The 22,465-nt window shown below is 40.3% G+C and overlaps 1 protein-coding gene across 1 annotated transcript in view; it reads right to left on the reverse strand.

Moving 5' to 3' along the window:
* The window catches only part of LOC109401336 (uncharacterized), a 183,310-nt gene that overhangs the window by 158,506 nt on the left and 2,339 nt on the right, over positions 1-22,465 (reverse strand). The gene's annotated exons all lie outside the window — the stretch shown is intronic.

Here is a 22,465-nt window from a genome sequence, read left to right on the forward strand (position 1 = left end):
TCTTGAATTCAAAATTTTGCGAAATAAATCAATGTTTTTATTGCAATACTGTCTGGCAACCCTACACGTTTGCTTGCTGTTGGTCGTCGTGCGCATGGCAACGAAGTCCAGCGTCTCGGCGGCGGTCATCGTTTGACAGAGCCAACAGTGAACGGCAAATTGCGCGCAATGTTTATGAATCAATCTCAAGGCATCCTTTTCTTTGGGTGAAGATTCAATTCGCCTAGATGCCATACACCCAATCCCACTCACTGGTGGAATTTAGCGAGATCATACCGCTGGGTGGCACCGTTTTAAAGGATATTCAAACCTACGGGCCGAGACTGGGTCCGGGCCGGGGCCGCGGCCGAGACTCGATAGGGCTTTTGTCGCTTCGTTCTCACTGCACACAATGCTCACCGGGCTATAGCGCCTGCGCACCAGCAATTTATGTTGAGCGAACGCACGCACAGTATGAAGCGGTTGTCATTTATTTTTGTTTTTTTTTCTGCGCACTTTCTCCAGTGTACATCAACATTCATCCAGAACTTTCTTTTGTAATTTCTACAGGAATCTGGGATTCCTCCAGCTTTTTTTATGATTTCCCTTGGAGTGCTTTCTGGGACTCTCCCGTAGTTCTTTCTGGAAAACCTCTAATGAGATTCTTCTAGGAGTCCTTCCTGGTATTTCTCCAGCTACTCCGTCTGGGTTTTTGTCCTTGAGTTCTACTAAAATTTCTTCTGGGATACTTTCAAGAACTGGTTTAGAATTTTTCTCCAGAAATTCCTCCAGGAGTAGCTTCCCACAGTTTATTTATTTTCAGTTCAACGGGAAGCCCTCCTGAAGTTCCTGAGAGTGAGTCCAGGAGCTCCCCAGGCATTGCTCCAGGGCACCCCCAAAAAATACCAAGGGAATTTCATTAGAATTAGCCCAAGAATTCCTCCAGCATTTGTCGTAGAATCACCCTAGGATTTTACTGGGAATTTCTCCATTATAACTCTGGAAATTAATGCAGGAGTTCTCCAGCAATAATGCAGGCTTCTCTTCAGGATTTTTTCCCGAAAATTATTGAAGGACTCAAGGGATTTCCCCAGAAATTCCTGCATTAATACCACCAGGACTTCCTCAAGGGATTCCTCCAAAAAATCCTCCACGATGTCAACTAAAAATTCTTCCAGTAGTTCTTCCAGGAATAACTCCAGAAATTCATCTCGAAATTCCTACAGGAATTTCTCTTCAGGAATTGTGGAAGGGATTTCATCAGGAATTCTTCCAGGGATTTCACAAGACAATTTTTCAATAAATTGCTCCAAGACTTTCTTTTAAAATTCCTGCAAGGATTTATCTAGGAATTGCTCTGACGATTCCTCTAGAATTTTTTCCACGGTGTCCTCCAAGAATTCTTCCAGTTATTCCTCCATGAGTTCCTGCAGGAATTCATCCCGAAATTCTACCAGGAAATGCTGCAGGGATTCCTCCAGGAATCCCACCATAAATTCCTCCTGTAATTGCTGCAGGAGATTCTCTAGAGGTTCCTCCAAGGATTCCTCTAGAATTCCTTCCAGAATTTCTCCCAGGAAATCATCAAGAAATTCATCCCAAGAAATTCCTTTAGAAATTCCTTTAGAAATTCCTTCAGTGATTCCTCCAGGAATTCCTTCAGTGATTCCTCACAGAATTCCTCTAGGAATTTCTACAGGGATTTCTTCAAAAATTTCTCCAGAAACTACTCCAGGCATTTCTCCAAGAATTACTTCATGAATTTCTCCATAAATTATTCCAGGAATTCCTCCAGAAATTACTTCAGGTACTACTCCAGGAGTTCCTCCAAGAATTCCACCGGAAATTCCTTAAGGAATACCTCCAGAAATTCCATCAGGTATTTTTCCAGGAAGTCTTCTTGAAAATACTCCTGGCATAACTCCAAGAATTTCTCAGTGAGTTACTCCAGGTATTCCTACAGGATTCTTACAGATGTTTATCCAGGAACTACTGCAAGATGTCCTTCAATTTTTTTTTCCAGGAATTCCTCCAGTGATTCCTTCATAAATTTCTCCAGTAAATGCTCCAGAAAATTCTTTAGAGATTCCTTCAGAATTCCTTCCTGTATTTCCTCCAGGAAATCGTCCAGAAATTTCGCCAGTGATTCCTTTAATAAATCTTCTATGGATTCCTCCAGAAGTTCGTACAGAATATCCTCCAGAAATTCCTCCAGACATTCCTCCAGAAAACATTCCAGGAATTCCTCTAAGAATTTCGCCAGTGATTCCTTTAATAAATCTTCTAGGGATTCCCCCAGGAATTCCTACAGAATATCCACCAGAAATTCCTCCAGGCATTCCTCCAGGAATTCCTACAGAAAATACTCCAGGAATTCCTCCAGGAATTTCACCAGGAATTCATCCACGACCTTTTCTAGAAATTCCTCCAGGAATTCCTCCGAAAATTCCTCCAAGAATTCTTTCAGGAATTTTTCCATAAAGTCTTCCAGGATATACTCCATGAATCACTGCAAGAATTACTTCAGGAATAACTCGAGGAATTCCTCCAAAAAATCCTCCAAGAATTCCTTCAGGAATTCTTCCATAAAGTCTTCCAGGAAATACTCCATTAATTACTCCAAGAATTGCTTCAGGAATAACTCTAGGAATTCCTCCACGAATTGCTTCAGAAATGACTTCAGGGATTCCTACGGGAATTCTTTAAGGAACTATTTCAGACTGTCCTCAAAAAAATCCTCCAGGAATTCTACAAGGAAATACTTACGGGATTCCTCCAAGAATTACTCCAGGAAAGCCGTCAAGAATTCCTCCCGGAAACAATCCAAGAATTCCCATAATTTCTCTTTGAATTACTCCAGGAATTCGTCAAAAAATTACTTCTGGAATTTTTCCAGAAATTCCTCCCAGAATTCCTTTTAGAAATACCTCAAGGAAATGCTTCAAGAATTTCTTCAGAAAATCCTTAAAGAACTCCTTTAGAAGTGCCCTCAGCCAATCTTTTAGGAATTCCTTCACGATTTTTTTCAGGAACTTCTCCAGATATTGCTTAGGAATACCTCCAGGAATTCGTCTTATAGAACTATTCCAGAACGTACTCCAGGAATTACTCCAGGATTTCCTCAAGAAATGTCTCTAAAACTTCCTTCAAGAATTCCTTCGGTTAACTTTCCAGGAATTCCTCCCGGAATTATCTCAGGTACAGTATTCCTTAAAGAGTTACTCAAGGAGTTACTACAGGGATTCCAGGAATAGCTCCAGAAACTCCGTTAGAATTTACTCCAAGGATTCCTCCAGGAATCACTCCAGTAATTCCTCAAGGTCTTTAGAGATTCCTCCAGAATTCCTTTCTGAATTTCCTCCAGGAAATCGTCTAGAAATTCCTCCAGGAATTCCCCAGCAATTCCTCTAAGAATTTCGCCAGTGATTCGTTCAATAAATCGTCTAGGGATTCCTCCAGCAATTCTTTAAAGAGCTACTCCAGAGATTTCTCTGGGAAGCGCTTCATATTTTTTTTTTCAGGAATAGCTTCAGAAACTCCGTTAGAACTTACTCCAAGAATTCCTCCAGGAATCACTCCAGTAATTCCTCTAGGTAGGATGTCATCCGGAAATTTATCTAAGAATTCATCCCAGGATTTCCTTCGGAGTTTCTTTCAGGAATTACTCCCTGAAAGAATCCCTGGTGGAATCCTTGGAGGAAGTCTTAAAATAATCCCTGGAGGAATTTTTGAAGAAATACCTGGAGGGAGTCTTGGAAGAATTCCTGGGGGATTTCCTTTGAGAAATTTCGTTAGGAATCCTCAGAGAAATACCTGTAGTAAGCCTTGAAGCAGTTTTTGAAAGAGTCGCTGGAGGAATACCTGGAGGAATTCAAGGAGGAATCCCTGGAGCTATCTCACAAGTTATTTTTGGAGGATTTCCTAGTGGAATTCATGGAGAAATTCTTGGAGGAATTTTTGAAGGAATTACTGGAGGGATTTGTGTAGGAATTCCTGGAGGAGTTTGTAAAGTAATTCCTGAATAAATTTCTTCAAAAATCCCAGGAAGAACTGTTCGAGGGATTTTTGGAGAAATTCATAGAGGGATTCTTGAAGCAATTCTTGGTGGAAGTCTGGGAGGAATTCCTAAATAAACTTTTCTAGGATTTCCCCCAGGAAATCCTGCAGAAATTCCTACAGGATCTTCCCCAAAAATCACTTCAGAATTCTCCCTGAATATCCTCCAGAAATTATTCCAGAAACTGCTACGGGACCTCCCCCAGGAATTCTTTCAAGATTTCAATCAAGAATCCGTTCAAAATTTTCTCCAAGAATTCCTACAGAAATTCCTGGATGACATCCTACCTTGAGGAATTACTGGAGTGATTCCTGGAGGAATTCTTGGAGTAAATTCTAACGGAGTTTCTGGAGCTATTCCTGGAATCCCTGTAGTAACTCTTTAAGGAATACTGTACTTGAGATAATTCCGGGAGGAATTCCTGGAAAGTTAACCGAAGGAATTCTTGAAGGACGTTCTAGAGACATTTCTTGAGGAAATCCTGGAGTACGTTCTGGAATAGTTCTTCAAGACGAATCCCTGGAGATATTCCTAAGCAATATCTGGAGAAGTTCCTGAAAAAAATCGGGAAGGAATTCCTAAAAGATTGGCTGGATGCACTTCTGGAGGAGTTCTTTAAGGATTTTCTGAAGAAATTCTTGAAGCATTTCCTTGAGGTATTTCTAAAAGGAATTCTGGGAGAAATTTCTGGAAAAAATCCAGAAGTAATTTTTTGACGAATTCCTGGAGTAATTCAAAGAGAAATTATGGGAATTCTTGGATTGTTTCCGGGAGAAATTCTTGACGGCTTTCCTGGAGTAATTCTTGGAGGAATCCCGTAAGTATTTCCTTGTAGAATTCCTGGAGGAATTTTTTGAGGACAGCCTGAAGTAGTTCCTGAAAGAATTCCCGTAGGAATCCCTGAAGTCATTTCTGAAGCAATTCGTGGAGGAATTCCTAGAGTTATTCCTGAAGCAATTCTTGGAGTAATTAATGGAGTATTTCCTGGAAGACTTTATGGAAGAATTCCTGAAGGAATTCTTGGAGGATTTTTTGGAGGAATTCCTCGAGTTATTCCTGAAGTAATTCTTGGAGTGATTCATGGAGTATATCCTGGAAGATTTTATGGAAAAATTCCTGAAAGAATTCTTGGAGGAATTTTCGGAGGAATTCCTGGAGGAATTTCTAGAAAAGGTCGTGGATGAATTCCTGGTGAAATTCCTGGAGGAATTCCTGGAGTATTTTCTGTAGGAATTCCTGGAGGAATGCCTGGAGGAATTTCTGGTGGATATTCTGTAGGAATTCCTGGGGGAATCCCTAGAAGATTTATTAAAGGAATCACTGGCGAAATTTCTGGACGAAAGAAATCACTGGCGAAATTCTTAGAGGAATTCCTGGAATGTTTTTTGGAGGAATGTCTGGAGGAATTTCTGGAAGATATTCTGTACGAACTTCTGGAGGAATCCATAGAAGATTTATTAAAGGAATCACTGGCGAAATTTCTGGACGATTTCCTGGAGGAAATACAGGAAGGAATTCTGAAGGAATCTCTAAAGAATTTTCTGGAGCATTTACTGGAGAAATTTATGAAGGAATCACTGGAGGAATTCCTGGAAAAAAAAATTGAAGGACATCTTGCAGTAGTTCCTGGATAAACATCTGTAAGAATCCTGTAGGAATACCTGGAGTAACTCACTGAGAAATTCTTGGAGTTATGCCAGGAGTATTTTCAAGAAGACTTCCTGGAAAAATACCTGATGGAATTTCTGGAGGTATTCCTTAAGGAATTTCCGGTGGAATTCTTGGAGGAACTCCTGGAGTAGTACCTGAAGTAATTTCTGGAGGAATTCCTGGAATAATTTATGGAGAAATTCATGAAGTAATTCTTGGAGAAATGCCTGGAGTACTTTGTGGAGAAATTTTTGAAGAAATCCCTGTAGAAATTCCTAGAGGAATTCTGTGAGGAATTACTGAAGGAATTCCTGGAGGAATCACTGAAGGAATTTCTAAAGGAATTTCTAAAGGAATTTCTTGGGATGAATTTCTTGATGATTTCCTGGGAGAACAGGAGGAATTTATGGTGGGATTCCTGGAGGAATCCCTGCAGCATTTCCTGGTAGAATTTCGGGATGAATTCCTGCAGGAACTCATGGAGGAATAACTGGAAGAATTCTTGGAGGACACCGTGGAAAAAATTCTAGAGGAATCGTCAGAGCAATTCCTAGATAAATCCTTGCAGGAATTTTAAAAGAAAGTCTTGGAGCAATTTATTGAAAAATTGTCTTGTGAAATCCCTGGAAGAATTCCTGATGAAATCCCTTCCACAATTCCTGAAGAGAAATTCCTGTAGGAATTTCGAGATGAATTTCTGGAGTTATTCCTGGAAGAACTACTGGAAGAATTTTTAGTTGACATCGTGGAGGATTTTTTGGAGGAATCCCTTGAGGAAGTCCTGGTGGTATTAATGCAGGAATTTCTGGGGAAATCCCTTGAGTCCTTCAATAATTTTCGGGAAAAAATCCTGAAGAGAAGCCTGCATTATTGCTGGAGAACTCCTGCATTAATTTCCAGAGTTATAATGGAGAAATTCCCAGTAAAATCCTAGGGTGATTCTACGACAAATGCTGGAGGAATTCTTGGGCTAATTCTAATGAAATTCCCTTGGTATTTTTTGGGGGTGCCCTGGAGCAATGCCTGGGGAGCTCCTGGACTCACTCTCAGGAACTTCAGGAGGGCTTCCCGTTGAACTGAAAATAAATAAACTGTGGGAAGCTACTCCTGGAGGAATTTTTGGAGAAAAATTCAAAACCAGTTCTTGAAAGTATCCCAGAAGAAATTTTAGTAGAACTCAAGGACAAAAACCCAGACGGAGTAGCTGGAGAAATACCAGGAAGGACTCCTAGAAGAATCTCATTAGAGGTTTTCCAGAAAGAACTACGGGAGAGTCCCAGAAAGCACTCCAAGGGAAATCATAAAAAAAGCTGGAGGAATCCCAGATTCCTGTAGAAATTACAAAAGAAAGTTCTGGATGAATGTTGATGTACACTGGAGAAAGTGCGCAGAAAAAAAAACAAAAATAAATGACAACCGCTTCATACTGTGCGTGCGTTCGCTCAACATAAATTGCTGGTGCGCAGGCGCTATAGCCCGGTGAGCATTGTGTGCAGTGAGAACGAAGCGACAAAAGCCCTATCGAGTCTCGGCCGCGGCCCCGGCCCGGACCCAGTCTCGGCCCGTAGGTTTGAATATCCTTTAAAACGGTGCCACCCAGCGGTATGATCTCGCTAAATTCCACCAGTGAGTGGGATTGGGTGTATGGCATCTAGGCGAATTGAATCTTCACCCAAAGAAAAGGATGCCTTGAGATTGATTCATAAACATTGCGCGCAATTTGCCGTTCACTGTTGGCTCTGTCAAACGATGACCGCCGCCGAGACGCTGGACTTCGTTGCCATGCGCACGACGACCAACAGCAAGCAAACGTGTAGGGTTGCCAGACAGTATTGCAATAAAAACATTGATTTATTTCACAAAATTTTGAATTCAAGATTGTGACAAAACTATGAAAGATACAATGTTGCACCAAAGGACAGTTTGGTAGCGTATCAAAAAATGAATGTTTTGTAGAAGAACATTTCTCACATTTATCACGTTTTTCACGAGTAAACTATCAAAAAAGGTGAAAAGGGGGTACATTTTTAGGCACTTTTTACATAAAAGTCAAAATTTCTGCACTTAAATGACTTTTATCAATTACCTGTCCAAAGAGCATTAAAAGACAAAGCTTTAAGCTTTCTATCCATGCGCTAAGATTGATTATACGGTTCATAGTTTCTGAGTTAGAGATGTTTAAAGATGGGGTAATTTAATAACACTAATTTTTGAATAACTCACTTAGCAGTGATTTCCGGACCTACCTGTAGAACAATTTTTTGCTGCAAATATGGTCTACTTTCACCTCCTTTCGGGTGTAACACGAATTACCAGTCACCCTGTATATATTATATGTATATATATTACATGTATATACATACATATAATATAAATACATATAATATTTATACATATAATATACATAATACAAATGAATACACAAATATTGAATATCGTAAAAACAACTTGTTTAACTCCCGCAAGACCCATAACAAAAAAAAACAGCACCAAACTGTGATTCTCGAAATAATTTACACGGTAAAAAAATTTTTTTCTACTAAATGTAAAAAATTGTGAAATGTTTGAAATGTCATAACTTTTTTGTTTATTAGTTTACCATCACCAAATTTTTATGGTAGATAGCTAATATAACGGACCATTTTCCCTAAAAAAATGACGTTGGTAAAAAGATAGGGTTTTGAGATATTTAAGTTTTTGTGACAAAAATTATATTTTTTAATGCAAAAAAAATATTTTTTTTACAGTGTATATTTTTTTAATAATCACCATTTAGTTATCTAACTTTGCTGAAAAAATCATAACAATCGAACGAACCGTTTTTGCTGTGCAGCTTTTTGAATATTTTTCAACCATTTTCATATACACCCTTTTGAAAAGTTAGTCGTGACTCAACATGAAGATATGATATCGAAAAATGGTGATTTAGATGGAACTGAAAAACTGTGCAAAGTTTCAGCTCAATAGAAAATCATGAATTAAAAAAAGTCCTAAATTTTGATGCTGTTGCTTGGAATCGCTCAAATCAGAAATTAGAAATCGGAAATCAGAAATCAGAAATCAGAAATCAGAAATCAGAAATCAGAAATCAGAAATCAGAAATCAGAAATCAGAAATCAGAAATCAGAAATCAGAAATCAGAAATCAGAAATCAGAAATCAGAAATCAGAAATCAGAAATCAGAAATCAGAAATCAGAAATCAGAAATCAGAAATCAGAAATCAGAAATCAGAAATCAGAAATCAGAAATCAAAAATCGAAAATCAGAAATCAGAAATCAGAAATCGAAAATCAGAAATCAGAAATCATAAAGCAGATGTTGATGAACCTAGTTTAGTTCTTTTTGATATTTTTGCAGCAGGAGTAACTTCTGGATCTTCGATTTTGAATATTTTCAAAAGGTTTTTCTCGACTGTAAATTTTTCCGTCTTTAAAATTTCTTCCAAGAGTTGCTTCTGGGATACCTCCAGGAGTTGCTTTTGGGAACCTCCTTGGGAACCTCTAGGAGCTCCTTCTGCAAATCATTCAGCAGTTTCTTCTGAAAATCCTCCAAAACTTCATTCTTAAAACCCTTCTGGTGTTCCGTGTAGAAATCTACCAAGAGTTATTTCTTGGAATCCTCCAGAAGCTCCCCCTTGAACTCTTCTCTAGGAGTTCCTTCTTAAACTCCTTCAAGAGTTCCTTGTGGGAATTCTACTAGCGGCACCAGAGTTCGGTTTTGACCTCTCTTTGGCAGCGCTAATCGAAGTGTGTAATCCACAGGCAGGGCTCATAGACATATGAACAAAAAAATGAGAAAAATTCAGGGTTGCCTATTTTCCCGGAAACTTACTTTGAAAAATCATAACTCAAGAACGAAGCATTACAGAAACAAAGTTTTTTTTTTCAGAAAATAAAAGCAAATTTTCTCAGAAATCCAAAAAAAAATATGAACTGGAAAAAGTTTTTCACAAAATTTTCCACAGTTGAGAAAATTCGTTAAGAAAAGCCGGAAAAACAATGCCCGAACTCGTAAAAAAAAATTGTTTTTTGAGAAGGTTATTCCACAGGCTCTCTCTCTCTCTTTCTCTCTCTCTTCTTGGCGTAACGTCCTCACTGGGACAAAGTCTGCTTCTCAGCTTAGTGTTCTATGAACACTTCAACAGTTATTAACTGAGAGCTTCCTCTGCCAATGACCATTTTGCATGTGTATATCGTGTGGCAGGCACGAAGATACTCTATGCCCAAGGAAGTCAAGGAAATTTCCTTTACGAAAAGATCCTGGACCGACCAGGAATCGAACCCATCACCCTCAGCATGGTCATGCGGAATACCCGTGCGTTTACCGCCTCGGCTATATGGGCCCCACTTATTCCACAGGCTATAATCGCTGAAATTTTTTTTCGTTTTATGGCCAATTTTGTTGAAAAATGTCCAAATGGGTCATATAAGCCTTTTCTATGAAAAATTATAACTCAAGAACGAAACATCATAGAAACAAAGCTTTTTTTAGAAAATGAAAGCAAATTTTTTCGAAAATAAAAAAAAAATATAAAAAGTCAAAAGTTTTCCACAAAAAATTGCACTGTTGAGAAAATTATTAAAGAAAAGCTGGAAAAACTATGCCTGAACTCGCGGGAAATTTTCAAAATATTTTTGAGAAGGTAGTTTTATAAGCTTTGATGGCTGAAATTTCTGGAATGTACTTGTTTTCGTTCTTGAGTTACGGCCAATTTTTTTTTAGAACTGGACAGCAAAACGAGAAAACAAAACACAAGTACTATATGTGTATGCTTAGAAACAATCTAATTCAAAAAACTACTGAACGGGGTAAAGTAACAAAAACAAAAAAGAAATCCCAGTGAAAACAAGTTCCTTTTAAGGGATCTCGAATATAAACAAATTAAAAACTAATACAAAAACGAACTAATACAATTATGTGAAATATGAACATATAATATATGCGTATATGGTTATTTTTCACAAAATTGACCATAACTCAAGAAAAAAAGTGAAAATTTTTCGCGAGTTCGGACATAGTTTTTCCGGCTTTTCTTTTTGAATTTTCTCAACGGTGGAAAATTTTATGGAAAACTTTTTCCACTTCATATTTTTATTTTTAATCCTGAGAAAATTTGGTTTCATTTTCATTAAAAAGCTTTGTTTCTACGATGCTTCGTTCTTGAGTTATAATTTTTAAAGAAAAGGCTTATATGATACATTTGGACATTTTCCAACAAAACTGGTCATAACTTAAAAACGAAAAAAAGTGCATTCCAAAAATTTCAGTAATTAAAGCTTATGAAATAACCTTCTCAAAAATTTTTTTTTTGGAAATTTTCCATGACTTCGGGCATTGTTTTTCCGGCTTTTCTTTATGAATTTTCTCAACTGTGGAACACTTTTTCCAGTTCATATTTTTTTGGATTTCTGAGAAAATTTGCTTCCATTTCCTTTGTTTCTATGATGCTTCGTTCTTGAGTTATGATTTTTCAAAGTAAGTAGTGTCAGGGGAAAACAAAGAATTTCCACCTGAATTTTCCGGGAAAATAGGCGACTCTGAATTTTTCGCAATTTTTTTTTATCATATATTTATGAGCTCAGCCTGTGGAAAAAAAATCATGAAGAGACCCTTCGGCCTAATTTGTAAAATAATTTAAAAAGAATGCCCAAAACATAAACATCTTGTGGTTTAATAATGATAATTCTTAGAGTCTTCGACTTCTATCCAGCAGTGGTAAATTAGAAGAGAACCACAGAACATTTTGGTTAACAACTCTTCAACATATTAGTTCAGCTACTGTTCAGTAAGAAACGCGTGTTTTTCATCCTGTACTCTGAGTCGAAGTACGGTGAAACAAAAGCGACTTGGGAAAAACACATAATACAAATACATGTTCTGACTAGTGTGCTGACTCGTACATTAACTGAATAAAAAGCAGAATCATTAAGGTCTTGTTAAACTAATTTGTTAAGGAATTACTCCAAATCGAATAAAATACTGAAAAGTGTTTTAAATTATTATTGTTAATACCGATACGAATGGTTGAAAATTGGCTACTTTTTCAATTGAAAACTCATTTGTACAGTAATGTGTACAGCATTATTTTGATTCTGCTATCAGTACTATTATAAAGCAACAATTCAGCATGCATGCTTATTTATGGCATGCGTTTGTTAGCTGGGCTGCCCGTCATTTCGGCTTAATTCATTTGGCCTTGTTCAAGGGTGAAGCAGTCTATAGTTTTTTTGTGATGTTTTATCGCTAGTGCCACAGTTTCTTTTGGAGCTTCTTATAGCATTTCTACACATATGGGTCTCCAGTTAGCCTAGTGGTTAAGGCCAATCCGGAGACGGCGGGTTCGATTCCCGTTCCGGTCGGGAAAATTTTCTCGACTCCCTGGGCATAGTGTATCATTGTACTTTCCACACAATATACAAATTCATGCAATGGCAGGCAAAGGAAGCCCTTCAATTAATAACTGTGGAAGTGCTCAAAGAACACTAAGTTGAAGTGAGGCAGGCCAAGTTCCAGTGGGAACGTAGAGCCATAAAGAAGAAGAAGAACACATATAGAGTTTTGGTGAATCATTATGCTAATTTGGAAAGGACGTTGCTCCAAAAGAAACTGTGGCACTAGTGATAAAATATAACAAAAAAATAAAGACAGCTTTACCCTTGAAAAGAGCCAAATAAAGTAGTCCGAAACGTCGGACAATGCCAATTTAATCGTTTGCATTTCCTAGGCTGAGAAAGCCAAATCCCCCAAATAAGAAAATTGATTAACAGCATATTCTCACCTAACAGGAGGCAGGTAGATGAATAGCAATGTCCGGTGAGCTCGTTCCTTGTTGTCTCCTATCATTTTCGGAACATGACATATACTTGAGAATGTCAATAGGGCTAGCATAAGGAAACAAAATGAACTGGTTCCCGGACAAATGATCGTGGGGTGGCCAAGCGTTTGTCTCGAGATAACAACCATCATGTTGTATTCCGAAGGTTTCCAGTGTATTTAGCTAACTCTGCTACAACGAACCAGCTTGTAGATCATTCCCTTCTGGTATGACTCTGCAGCTATAGGTAATTTTTGCACGTATGATGGGTAGACAATCACCATCATCATATGAAACCAATGAATCAACCACTAACTTTGAATACAGGTTGAGTTACATACTTATTGTTGAGTCCCTACAATTGAGAATTTCCTAAAAGTTAATTTCTGAGGGAAAATTGCAAAAGGATTCAATAAATATTCTAGCGGTTTCAGAAGACATATTGATTCTGCAATTCCCGACGGTGCAAGCATCAAAGGCGGCGTGGTAACAGATCTAGGAGTGTACGTGCGCAGGACGAAAGATTTCCAGCGCCCAATCTCCAAGAGATGGAGAAGGAGGTTGGCCGGTTGAAAACAACAAAGCCGCTGGAGCAGATCAACTACCAAGCGAGCTTCTAAAATACGGAGGAGAAGCAATGGTGAGAGCACTACTCTGGGTAATTACCCAGGTTTAGGAAGAGGAAGTATTACCGAAGGAAAGGACGGAAGGTATGGTGTGTCCTATCTACAAAAAAGGCGACAAGTTAAATTGCGGGAACTACCGCACGGTTACACTACTCAGCGCTGCCTACAAGATACTCTCTCAACTTTTAAGCCGCCGTCTATTATTGCACGATTGCAAGAGTGCTCGTGGGACAATATCAGGCTGGATTCATGGGTGAACGCGCCACAACGGACCAAATGTTCGCCATCTGCCAGGTGTTGCAGAAATGCCGCGAATACAACGTGCCCACACATCACTTGTTCATCGATTTTAAATCGGCGTATGATATAATCGAATGAAGCACGTTACAAACAGGCGCGGAATAGGCAGAACTCAGTCTTCCGGATGAAGAAGCGCCAGCAGGAAGAACGAGATCGCGAAGCGATGGAAAAGCTAAGGATACATGAAAGTTTTACGAGAAGCTGAACCGCTCGCGCAGAGGCTTTGTACCACAAGCCGACATGTGCCGAGATAATCACGGGAATATTCTCACGAGCGAGCGTGAGGTGTCGAGAGGTGGCGGCAGCATTACGATGAGCACCTCAATAGCGACGTTGCAAGTACCGAAGGTGGCGTGGTAACAGATCTAGGAGTATGTGCACAGGACGAAAGACTTCCGGCCCCTGACCTCCAAGAGATTAAGGAGGAGGTTGGCCGGTTGAAAAACAACAGTGCCGCTGGAGCAGTTCAACCACCAATCAAGCTTCTAAAATACGGAGGAGAAGCACTGGCGAGAGCACTACACTGGATCATTACCAAGATTTGGGAGGAGGAAGTATTACCGGAGGAATGGATGGAAGGTATCGTGTGTCCTATCTACAAAAAGGACGACAAGTTAAATTGCGGGAACTACCGCGCGATCACACTACTGAGCGCTGCCTACAAGATACTCTCTCAAATTTTTATGCCGCCGTCTATCACCGATTGCAAGAGAGTTCGTGGGGCAATATCAGGCTGGATTTATGGGTGAACGCGCTACAATAGACCAGATGTTCGCCATCCGCCAGCTGTTGCAGAAATGCCGCGAATACAACGTGCCCACACATCCCTTGTTCATCGATTTCAAATCGGCGTATGATACAATCGATCGAGAACAGCTATGGCAGATTATGCACGAATACGGATTCCCGGATAAACTGATATGATTGATCAAGTCGATGATGGATCGAGTGATGTGGGTAGTTCGAGTATCAGGGACACTCTTGAGTCCCTTCGAATCTCGCAGAGGGTTAGGGCAAGGTGATGATCTTTCATGCTTGTTGTTCAACATTGCTTTAGAGGGTGTAATAATGAGAGCGGGCATAAACACGAGTGGAACTATTTTCACGAAGTCCGTTCAGCTGCTTGGTTTCGTTGATAATATTGATATTATTGCTCGTAAATTTGAGACGATGGCGGAAACGTACATCCGACTAAAGAGTGAAGCCAGGCGAATCGGATTCGTCATTAATGTGTCAAAGACAAAGTATATGATGGCAAAGGGCTCCAGGGAGGAATCACCGCGCCCGCCACCCCAAATTCATATCGACGGTGATGAAATCGAGGCGGTTGAAGAATTCGTGTACTTGAGCTCACTGGTGACCGCCGACAACGACACCAGCAGAGAAATTCAGAGGCGCATTGTGGCAGGAAATCGAGCTTACTTTGGACAACGCAGAACTCTACGATCGAATAAAGTTCGCCGTAACACGAAGTTAACTATCTACGAAACGCTCATTTGACCGCTAGTTCTCTATAGGCACAAAACATGGACCCTACGTGCAGAGGACCAACTTGCTCTTGGAGTTTTCGAACGGAAGGTGCTGCGTACCATCTACGGCGGAGTGCAGATGGAAGACGGGACTTGGAGAAGGCGAATGAACCACTAGCTGCATCAGCTGCTGAAAGAACCAAGAGAACGGTGGACGGGTCACGTCATCAGGATGTCGGATAGCAACCCGACTAAAATGGTTCTCGAGAGTGTTGTACCGGTCAAGAAGACGTGGTGCGCAGCGAGCTAGGTGGGTCGACCAAGTGGGGTACGATCTGCGGATCGAGCCATGGATCGAATAAAATGGAGACGAGCCCTACGTACAACAGAGGACACTCAGGCCTTAAGTAGGGTAAGTACTAAGTAGGTCTCGCTACGCTCATACAAAAATGATTCATTTATACTAATGTGAATATTCAACATATTTTAACCAGTGTTTCGGTGAGATTGTACACCTTTTCAATTTCTTATACAAACAATAAGACAACAACAAAAAAACCGCTGGCGCATGTGCGCAAAAATGCAACGAAAGCGAAAACTGCGCAATGTTTTGTATTTTGAATTGTCCGAGTCCGACTGTCGCCGTCGCCGTGCCGTCATCGTGCCAAGCGACCTAGGGCAGGGGTAGGTAATAATGTAACAAGTCGCGACGGTACGCGCGCGCGAGCGCAAGCATGAGTCTTAATTAGGAACCACGTGCGCGTACACTTTCAGTTGGATGCCGACGGTGGCGACGGCACCGCTGGCTGGCTGTTGTGGCGTCCAGTAATGGCACCGTGGTGACCAAGGGACGTAATTAAAAATCGATTTCCTTTTTTGAACCCCCCAACGGGACGAGGTGGTAAGGCACATGGCGGCAGCGGCATCGATGCTATGACTACGACGACGATGCGACGCTTATGCCTAATTGGATGGGGCGTACTTAGCTATAGAGAGGCAAATGTTGCGTGCCGTCGGGGGTCTAGCTAGTTGGACAACTGAGGGAGGAAAAGTGCTTAATTTTCCAATTAAGGTACAGCGAGAGTTTTTTAGTCCGATTTGCTAAATTATCTAATTGGACGCTAAATATGGGAAATACTGAGTGATGTTTTTGGCGGTTATGTAGGTTCAAAACTTGGAAATGCGTGATTTATTTGCGTCAATCGTGATCTAGTTAGGCAAAGATCCACATGTGTAATCGACAAAACTGAAGACACTCACATACTTTTTTGGGTCTCCAGTTAGCCTAGTGGTTAACCTAGTGGTTGGTTTGTGCTTGATGGCACAAATGTCCCAAATGGAGGATAACGTGCCTCTGGAGCCGGCCTTCTGATAGCCTAGTGGTTAAGGCTATAGATCGCCAATCCGGAGACGGCGGGTTCGATTCCCGTTCCGGTCGGGAAAATTTTCTCGACTCCCTGGGTATAGTGTATCATTGTACTTGCCTCACAATAAACAAATTCATGCAATGGCAGGCAAAGACAGCCCTTCAATTAATAACTGTGGAAGTGCTCGAAGAACACTAAGTTGAAGTGATGCAGGCCAAGCCCCAGTGGGGACGTAGAGCCATAAAGAAGAAGAAGAACTTATAACTATCACAAAGATCTTTTTTGATGTCTGTCTTAAATCCGATTTTAAAGAACAAACCATTTTATCAGATTCTCGTAAATTTAAGACCCAGCTAACACAAAGTCGTAAATGATGTTCAATAGGATGCTAAAGTGGATGCCATATACGTACCTGCTTCCATTTAACCGCGTGTAAGTGTACGCATAGCGCCTCCACTTTTGCATCCTATTCAACATCATATGCGATCGTGTGTTGACTGGAGACGAGCATGAACTTTACCCAACGTTTTATTCAGAGATTGCCCTGTTACTCCAGAAAATCGCTCATAAATCGCTCTAGTACTTTATACAAAAGTTTCTCTATGATTTTTTTTAAGAATTACACAAATTTGAGAAATGAAGAACATTTATTTCCCTATTCCCCTAAAGTGGAACACTTAATCAACGGGTAAAATATGTGAACGTGAATGAGGGCGACTTTTATAAAAATCCCCACACTTTTTCAAAAACATAAAAATTTATTTGAACACTCTAAAACAAACATAAAAAAATAATGTAGGCGAAGTTTTACAACAATTTCTAAACGACTGAAAAAATTATCATTTTTTGGTTAAACCTACAATCATACGTGAATCTGATTTAACGAATAAATTTCATTTTATGTGGTGCAAATGATTGGATTATGGAATTTGGTAGAAAATTATTTAGCAGCTTCATACTGCAGCCTGTAGTTTGACAATCCGATCGAGAGTTGTGTTGAATAAGATGAAGGACATTTTGTTACAGTGAACTCAATGTTACAATATCAAAACTGTGGCGGCTGTTCGAGTCCGTATGAAGTTGATCATCAATATTAACTTCTTTTCTCGATCAACCTAGATAGCTGTGTAGTGTCGGTAGCGATTGTCTCAATTGGCTATGAATAACACTACGGACCGCCTGTTCCGGTGGTAAGAATCCACCAACAGGTGACCCCTAATTCATGGTGTGATGCGGCTTTATACTTACCGTGCCTAGGAATGAATAGCTAGGGGGGTCTAATAAAAACCTAACCGCTAACAGAGCCTGTGGAGTACCAGGGCGCCCTCCACAGTATGTTGCCCTTACTGCGCTAACCGGAGCAATAGTGCAGTGGACCTTGTGTTTCTCCGAGATAATCAGCTGCCCTTCTTTAGTCTCACTTGAGGCTAAATAAGGGCAGGATTATGAAGATGTTGTTTAAATTTTCACCTATATGGTTTCGCATTATGCGATTTACACAGTATATTCTGTGTATCCTCGCCTTTGGCGTTTTCCAATCGATACCGATTAGGTTTTATTGTTGCTGTTCTTTGTTGTGCTGTTGTTGCGAAGAGTTTAATCTTACCTAGTTTGGGTAGTGGCTACGATTAGGATAGCTCAGATCAATCTTCAGCATAAAAGAACAGCAACGATCAATCTTTGCAGACTTATGCAAAATGGTACAGCCCAAGTGGCCTTGGTACAAGAACCTTACTTTCGTAAGGGAAATTTCTATCTAGGAAACCTTGTGAACCCGGTTTTTGCTACTTTCAGTAAACATGAAATGGCAAACTCGCGTGTCATGCCTCGAGCCTGTGTGCTTGTCAACAACGCAATAGTTGCTATACTCATCTCTGAACTAACCACCAGAGATGTATGTGCTATCACAATTGATGTATCTGTTGGAAACCTCAACAGGAAATACGTATATTGTTCGGTTTATTTACCGCATGATGAACTATCCCCTACGGATGCTTTCAAACAAGTCATCGTATACTGAATTTCCAAAAGGCCTTCCGCTAATTGTTGGCAGTGATGCTAATGCTCACCATATCATCTGGGGCAGCTCAGACATTAACTTGAGAGGCTCCAGTTTGATGGAGTACTTAAGTAGTACAGATCTTGCATTACTTAACATAGGCAACCGCCCAACCTTCATGGTATCTGCTAGAGAGGAAGTGTTAGATATAACGCTTTGCTCTAGCAGAATTAGTCACGAGCTGACCAATTGGCATATGTCAGATGAAGAATCTTTATCTGACCATCGCTATATCTTTTTTTATATCTTTTACTTCGCAAACATTGCGTTTCAGGAATCCTCGGTCAACAAACTGGGATCTTTATACTGATTTGGTTGCAGCCAAATTTCATGGATATTCACCATCCATTGACACTCCAAGTGATTTAGATGATGCCGTTGATACTACAACGACCTTCATCATGGAAGCTTTTGAAGAAGCATGCCCTCTACGGTCTGTGAAGATCACAAGAGGAACCCCTTGGTGGAACTCTGATCTGGCGAAACTCAGGAAACAATGTAGAAAGAGTTGGAACAGACGACGTTCGGCTGGTTCGGAGGCTTTCAGGTCGGCTCGCAAGGCCTACAGGAAAGCTCTCCGGTCTGCTGAACGATCCGGCTGGAAAAACCTTTGTACAAATGTTTCCAGCTTGAGTGAAGTCAGTCGGTTAAACAAAATCCTTGCGAAATCTAAGGATTTCCGGGTGAACGAACTTCGTTTGCCAAATGGCGATCTGACTTCCTCTGATGAGGAAGTTCTGGAATGCTTATTCAGCACACACTTCCCTGAATGTGTGGATATTACATCTTCGGATGATCCTGATGTCTTTTCTTGTAGTTATGATTCTTTAGCTTCGGCTCGGAGTATTGTAACTATAGAATCGATTGAGTGGGCTCTTAATAGCTTTGCTCCTTTCAAATCTCCTGGGGCAGATGGGATTTATCCTATTTTGCTTCAGAAGGGATTTGATTATTTCAAACATGTTTTGAAAAAACTACTTGTTTGCAGTTTTGCTACAGGGTATATTCCCAAATCCTGGCGGGATATTACTGTAAAGTTTATTCCGAAAGTGGGTCGTGCGTCGTATGAAGAAGCAAAGAGTTTCAGACCTATGAGTTTGACCTCTTTTCTTCGGAAATGCGTAGAACGCATTGTGGATCATCACATCCGTGATGTTCATCTGGCCAACGTGCCTCTTGATGTGAACCAACATGCCTACCGATCTGGTAAGTCCACTGTGACTCTTTTACCCAAGGTTGTTTACGATATCGAAAAAGCATTCGCCCAAAAGCAGTCTTGTCTGGGTGTTTTCTTAGATATTGAGGGTGCCTTTGACAACGTGCCTTTCGATGCCATATTGGATTCACCAAACCGATATCTCTTCTCGACATTGCGTCTAGCAGGAATCAGGAAATTGAGTGTTTGTGGATGCCCCCAAGAGGGAGTCTTATCACCGCTTTTGTGGAATCTCGTAGCAGATACGCTATTGAGGCAACTCAATAATAGCGGTTTTCCTACTTATGGTTTTGCCGACGACTACCTAACACTGTTAGTCGGTATGTGCATCAGCACCCTTTTCGACCTGATGCAAAGCGCCCTTCAGGTAGTTGAGGGTTGGTGTCGCCAATATGGCCTTTTGGTTAATCCGAGTAAAACATCTATTGTTCTTTTTACGGAAAGACGAAACCGTAATGGTGTTCGACCTTTGCGTCTCTTTGATTCTGAAATCGATGTGACTGAACAGGTAAAGTACGTTGGAGTCATTCTTAATTCCAAGCTTTCCTGGACACCTCACATTGAGTTCAGAATGGAGACTTGAGACTTGAATTGAGAATATCAAATGGATTTACACAACTGTGGTTCGGCCGATATTGGCTTATGGATGTCTTGTGTGGTGGCAAAAGGGCAAAGTGAGAACGGTCCAATCTAAATTAGGCCATCTCCAAAGGATTTGCCTAATGGCGATGTCTGGAGCGTTTTTTTCAACTTCCACGGCAGCGCTAAAAGTTCTCTTTGACGTTGCCCCACTACACATTCATCTCAAACAAGAAGCACTTTCTTGCACTTACCGTCTATGGGTACTCGGTCTACTGGAGGAAACTCCTGTGAACCGCACATCAACACACACCTCGTTGTTTTCACTTTTGGTGAATTGGGACAAAATTGTCCTTGCTCCAAGTGATCTTACAATTGCTTGTAATTTTCCATATAGGACATTTTCCACGAAATTCCCTTCTTGGGAAGAGTGGACATCTGGTTATCTGGAAAGAAGTATTTCAGACGGCATCGTATGTTACACTGATGGCTGCCTTCTCGAAGGTCGAGCAGGTGCTGGTGTTTATTCTCGTGAGCTAAGGCTGTATCAGTCTTACTCACTTGGTAGACACTGCACCGTTTTTCAGGCCGAAATCTTTGCTCTTATGTGCGGAGTGCAATCAGCACTTCAGCAGCACGTAATGGGCAAAATAATATACTTCTGTTCAGATAGCCAGGCTGCTATTAAAGCACTTGCTTCGGTCAACTCTAGGTCAAAGGTAGTTATCGCTTGTCGAACTCAAATCGAGGAGCTGAATTCGGCAAACGCTGTTCACCTTGTATGGGTACCTGGCCATTCTTCCATCGCTGGAAATGAATTGGCTGATGAGTTACCTCGCACTGGAGCATCACATGACCTCATTGGTCCTGAGCCAGCTATTCCGATATCGAAGTGTTGGGTAAAGCTTCAGATTCACACCTGGGCTGCCATTCAATACAGACAATACTGGAATAGTTTGGAGTCATGTCGTCAAACCAAAGTGTATTGTACTGAGCCATCTCCAAGGGTGGCAAAGTATCTTACAAATCTGTCTAAGCTGAATTGCAGCATGCTGGTCAAAGCATTGACTGGCCACTGCCGACTCAGCTATCACATGGCGAATATTCAGCAAGCTGATTCATTTGCCTGTGATAGCTGTGAATCCGATTATGGAACTTCGTATCATTTGATATGTAACTGTCCAGTTTTCGCGCAACTGCGTTTCCGAGTATTCGGTAAACACTTATTAAGTGAAACTGACTTCAGAAACCTGAATCTTCAGGATATTCTGTTGTTCTTAACCCGCTGTGGTAAAGAGCTATAGGCTCTCTTTCGCTTGATGCGTTATTACAGTGCCCTTTTCAGGGCGCTGTTTGAACCCATTGTGGTACGCTTGTGCGTTAGTACCCTCTTCCAGGGTATTTTTCCTATTTCCCTACCTGTCCCTATCCCCATCCAAATCCTTTTTCCTTCCTTTTCCCTCAGGTAGATGATGAAATAGGCTGTTATTTTGGCGATGGCACAAATGTCCCAAATGGAGGATAACGTGCCTCTGGAGCCGGCCTTCTGATACCTGATACCTGATATAAAATATATCAAAAAATTAGAGGGGTGTAACTTTTGTAACTCAAGGGAAAAATACTTGAAAAGTGCCTATTTTTTCTAGAAAATCATGAATATCTTTTGAACGGAATGAAGTAGCAATATTCACAGCGCACGAAAATGTACGCTCTAAAAATAATTCTTAGACAACTTTGATGAGAAATTTGAAACAAAAAAGATAAAGCGTTTAAACTGTTTTGACCAAATTTGGACCATTTTCCCATAGTTTTCATAGGGTGACGCTACACAGATAAAAATAATGAAATTTACACGTCATGTAAACTTAATTTTAGTCATGTAAACTTAGTGTTATGATGGTTTACACGAAATATCATGTAAATTTGTGTTATATGTCATGTAAACTCTCAGAGTCATACTGAATTACATGACATATAATGGAAGTTTACATGACATTTTATGACATTTACATCATATGGCATGTAAACTTCTGTGATATCCCGCGCTCCAATTATGTGCATCATATGTGGCAGAATTTTACACTCTTTTTCGATCTGTGTAGAACAAGTCGTTTTATTGCTTTTTTTTTTGTTTCAAATTTCTCGTCAAAGTCGCCTAAGAACCACTTTTAGAGCTCCAAAAACATTATTCCGTTCAAAAGATTTTAATGATTTTCTAGAATAAATAGGCACTTTTCAAGTTTTTTTTCACTTGAGTTACAAAAATAATACCAATCCATTTTTTTTTTTTATATGTTTTATAACAACATTTCTTCTTTTGAATGCGGGCAAAAGATATTTTTTATGTT

This window comes from Aedes albopictus, chromosome 3 (genome assembly GCF_035046485.1).
Source record: "Aedes albopictus strain Foshan chromosome 3, AalbF5, whole genome shotgun sequence".
NCBI classification, from domain to species: domain Eukaryota; kingdom Metazoa; phylum Arthropoda; class Insecta; order Diptera; family Culicidae; genus Aedes; species Aedes albopictus.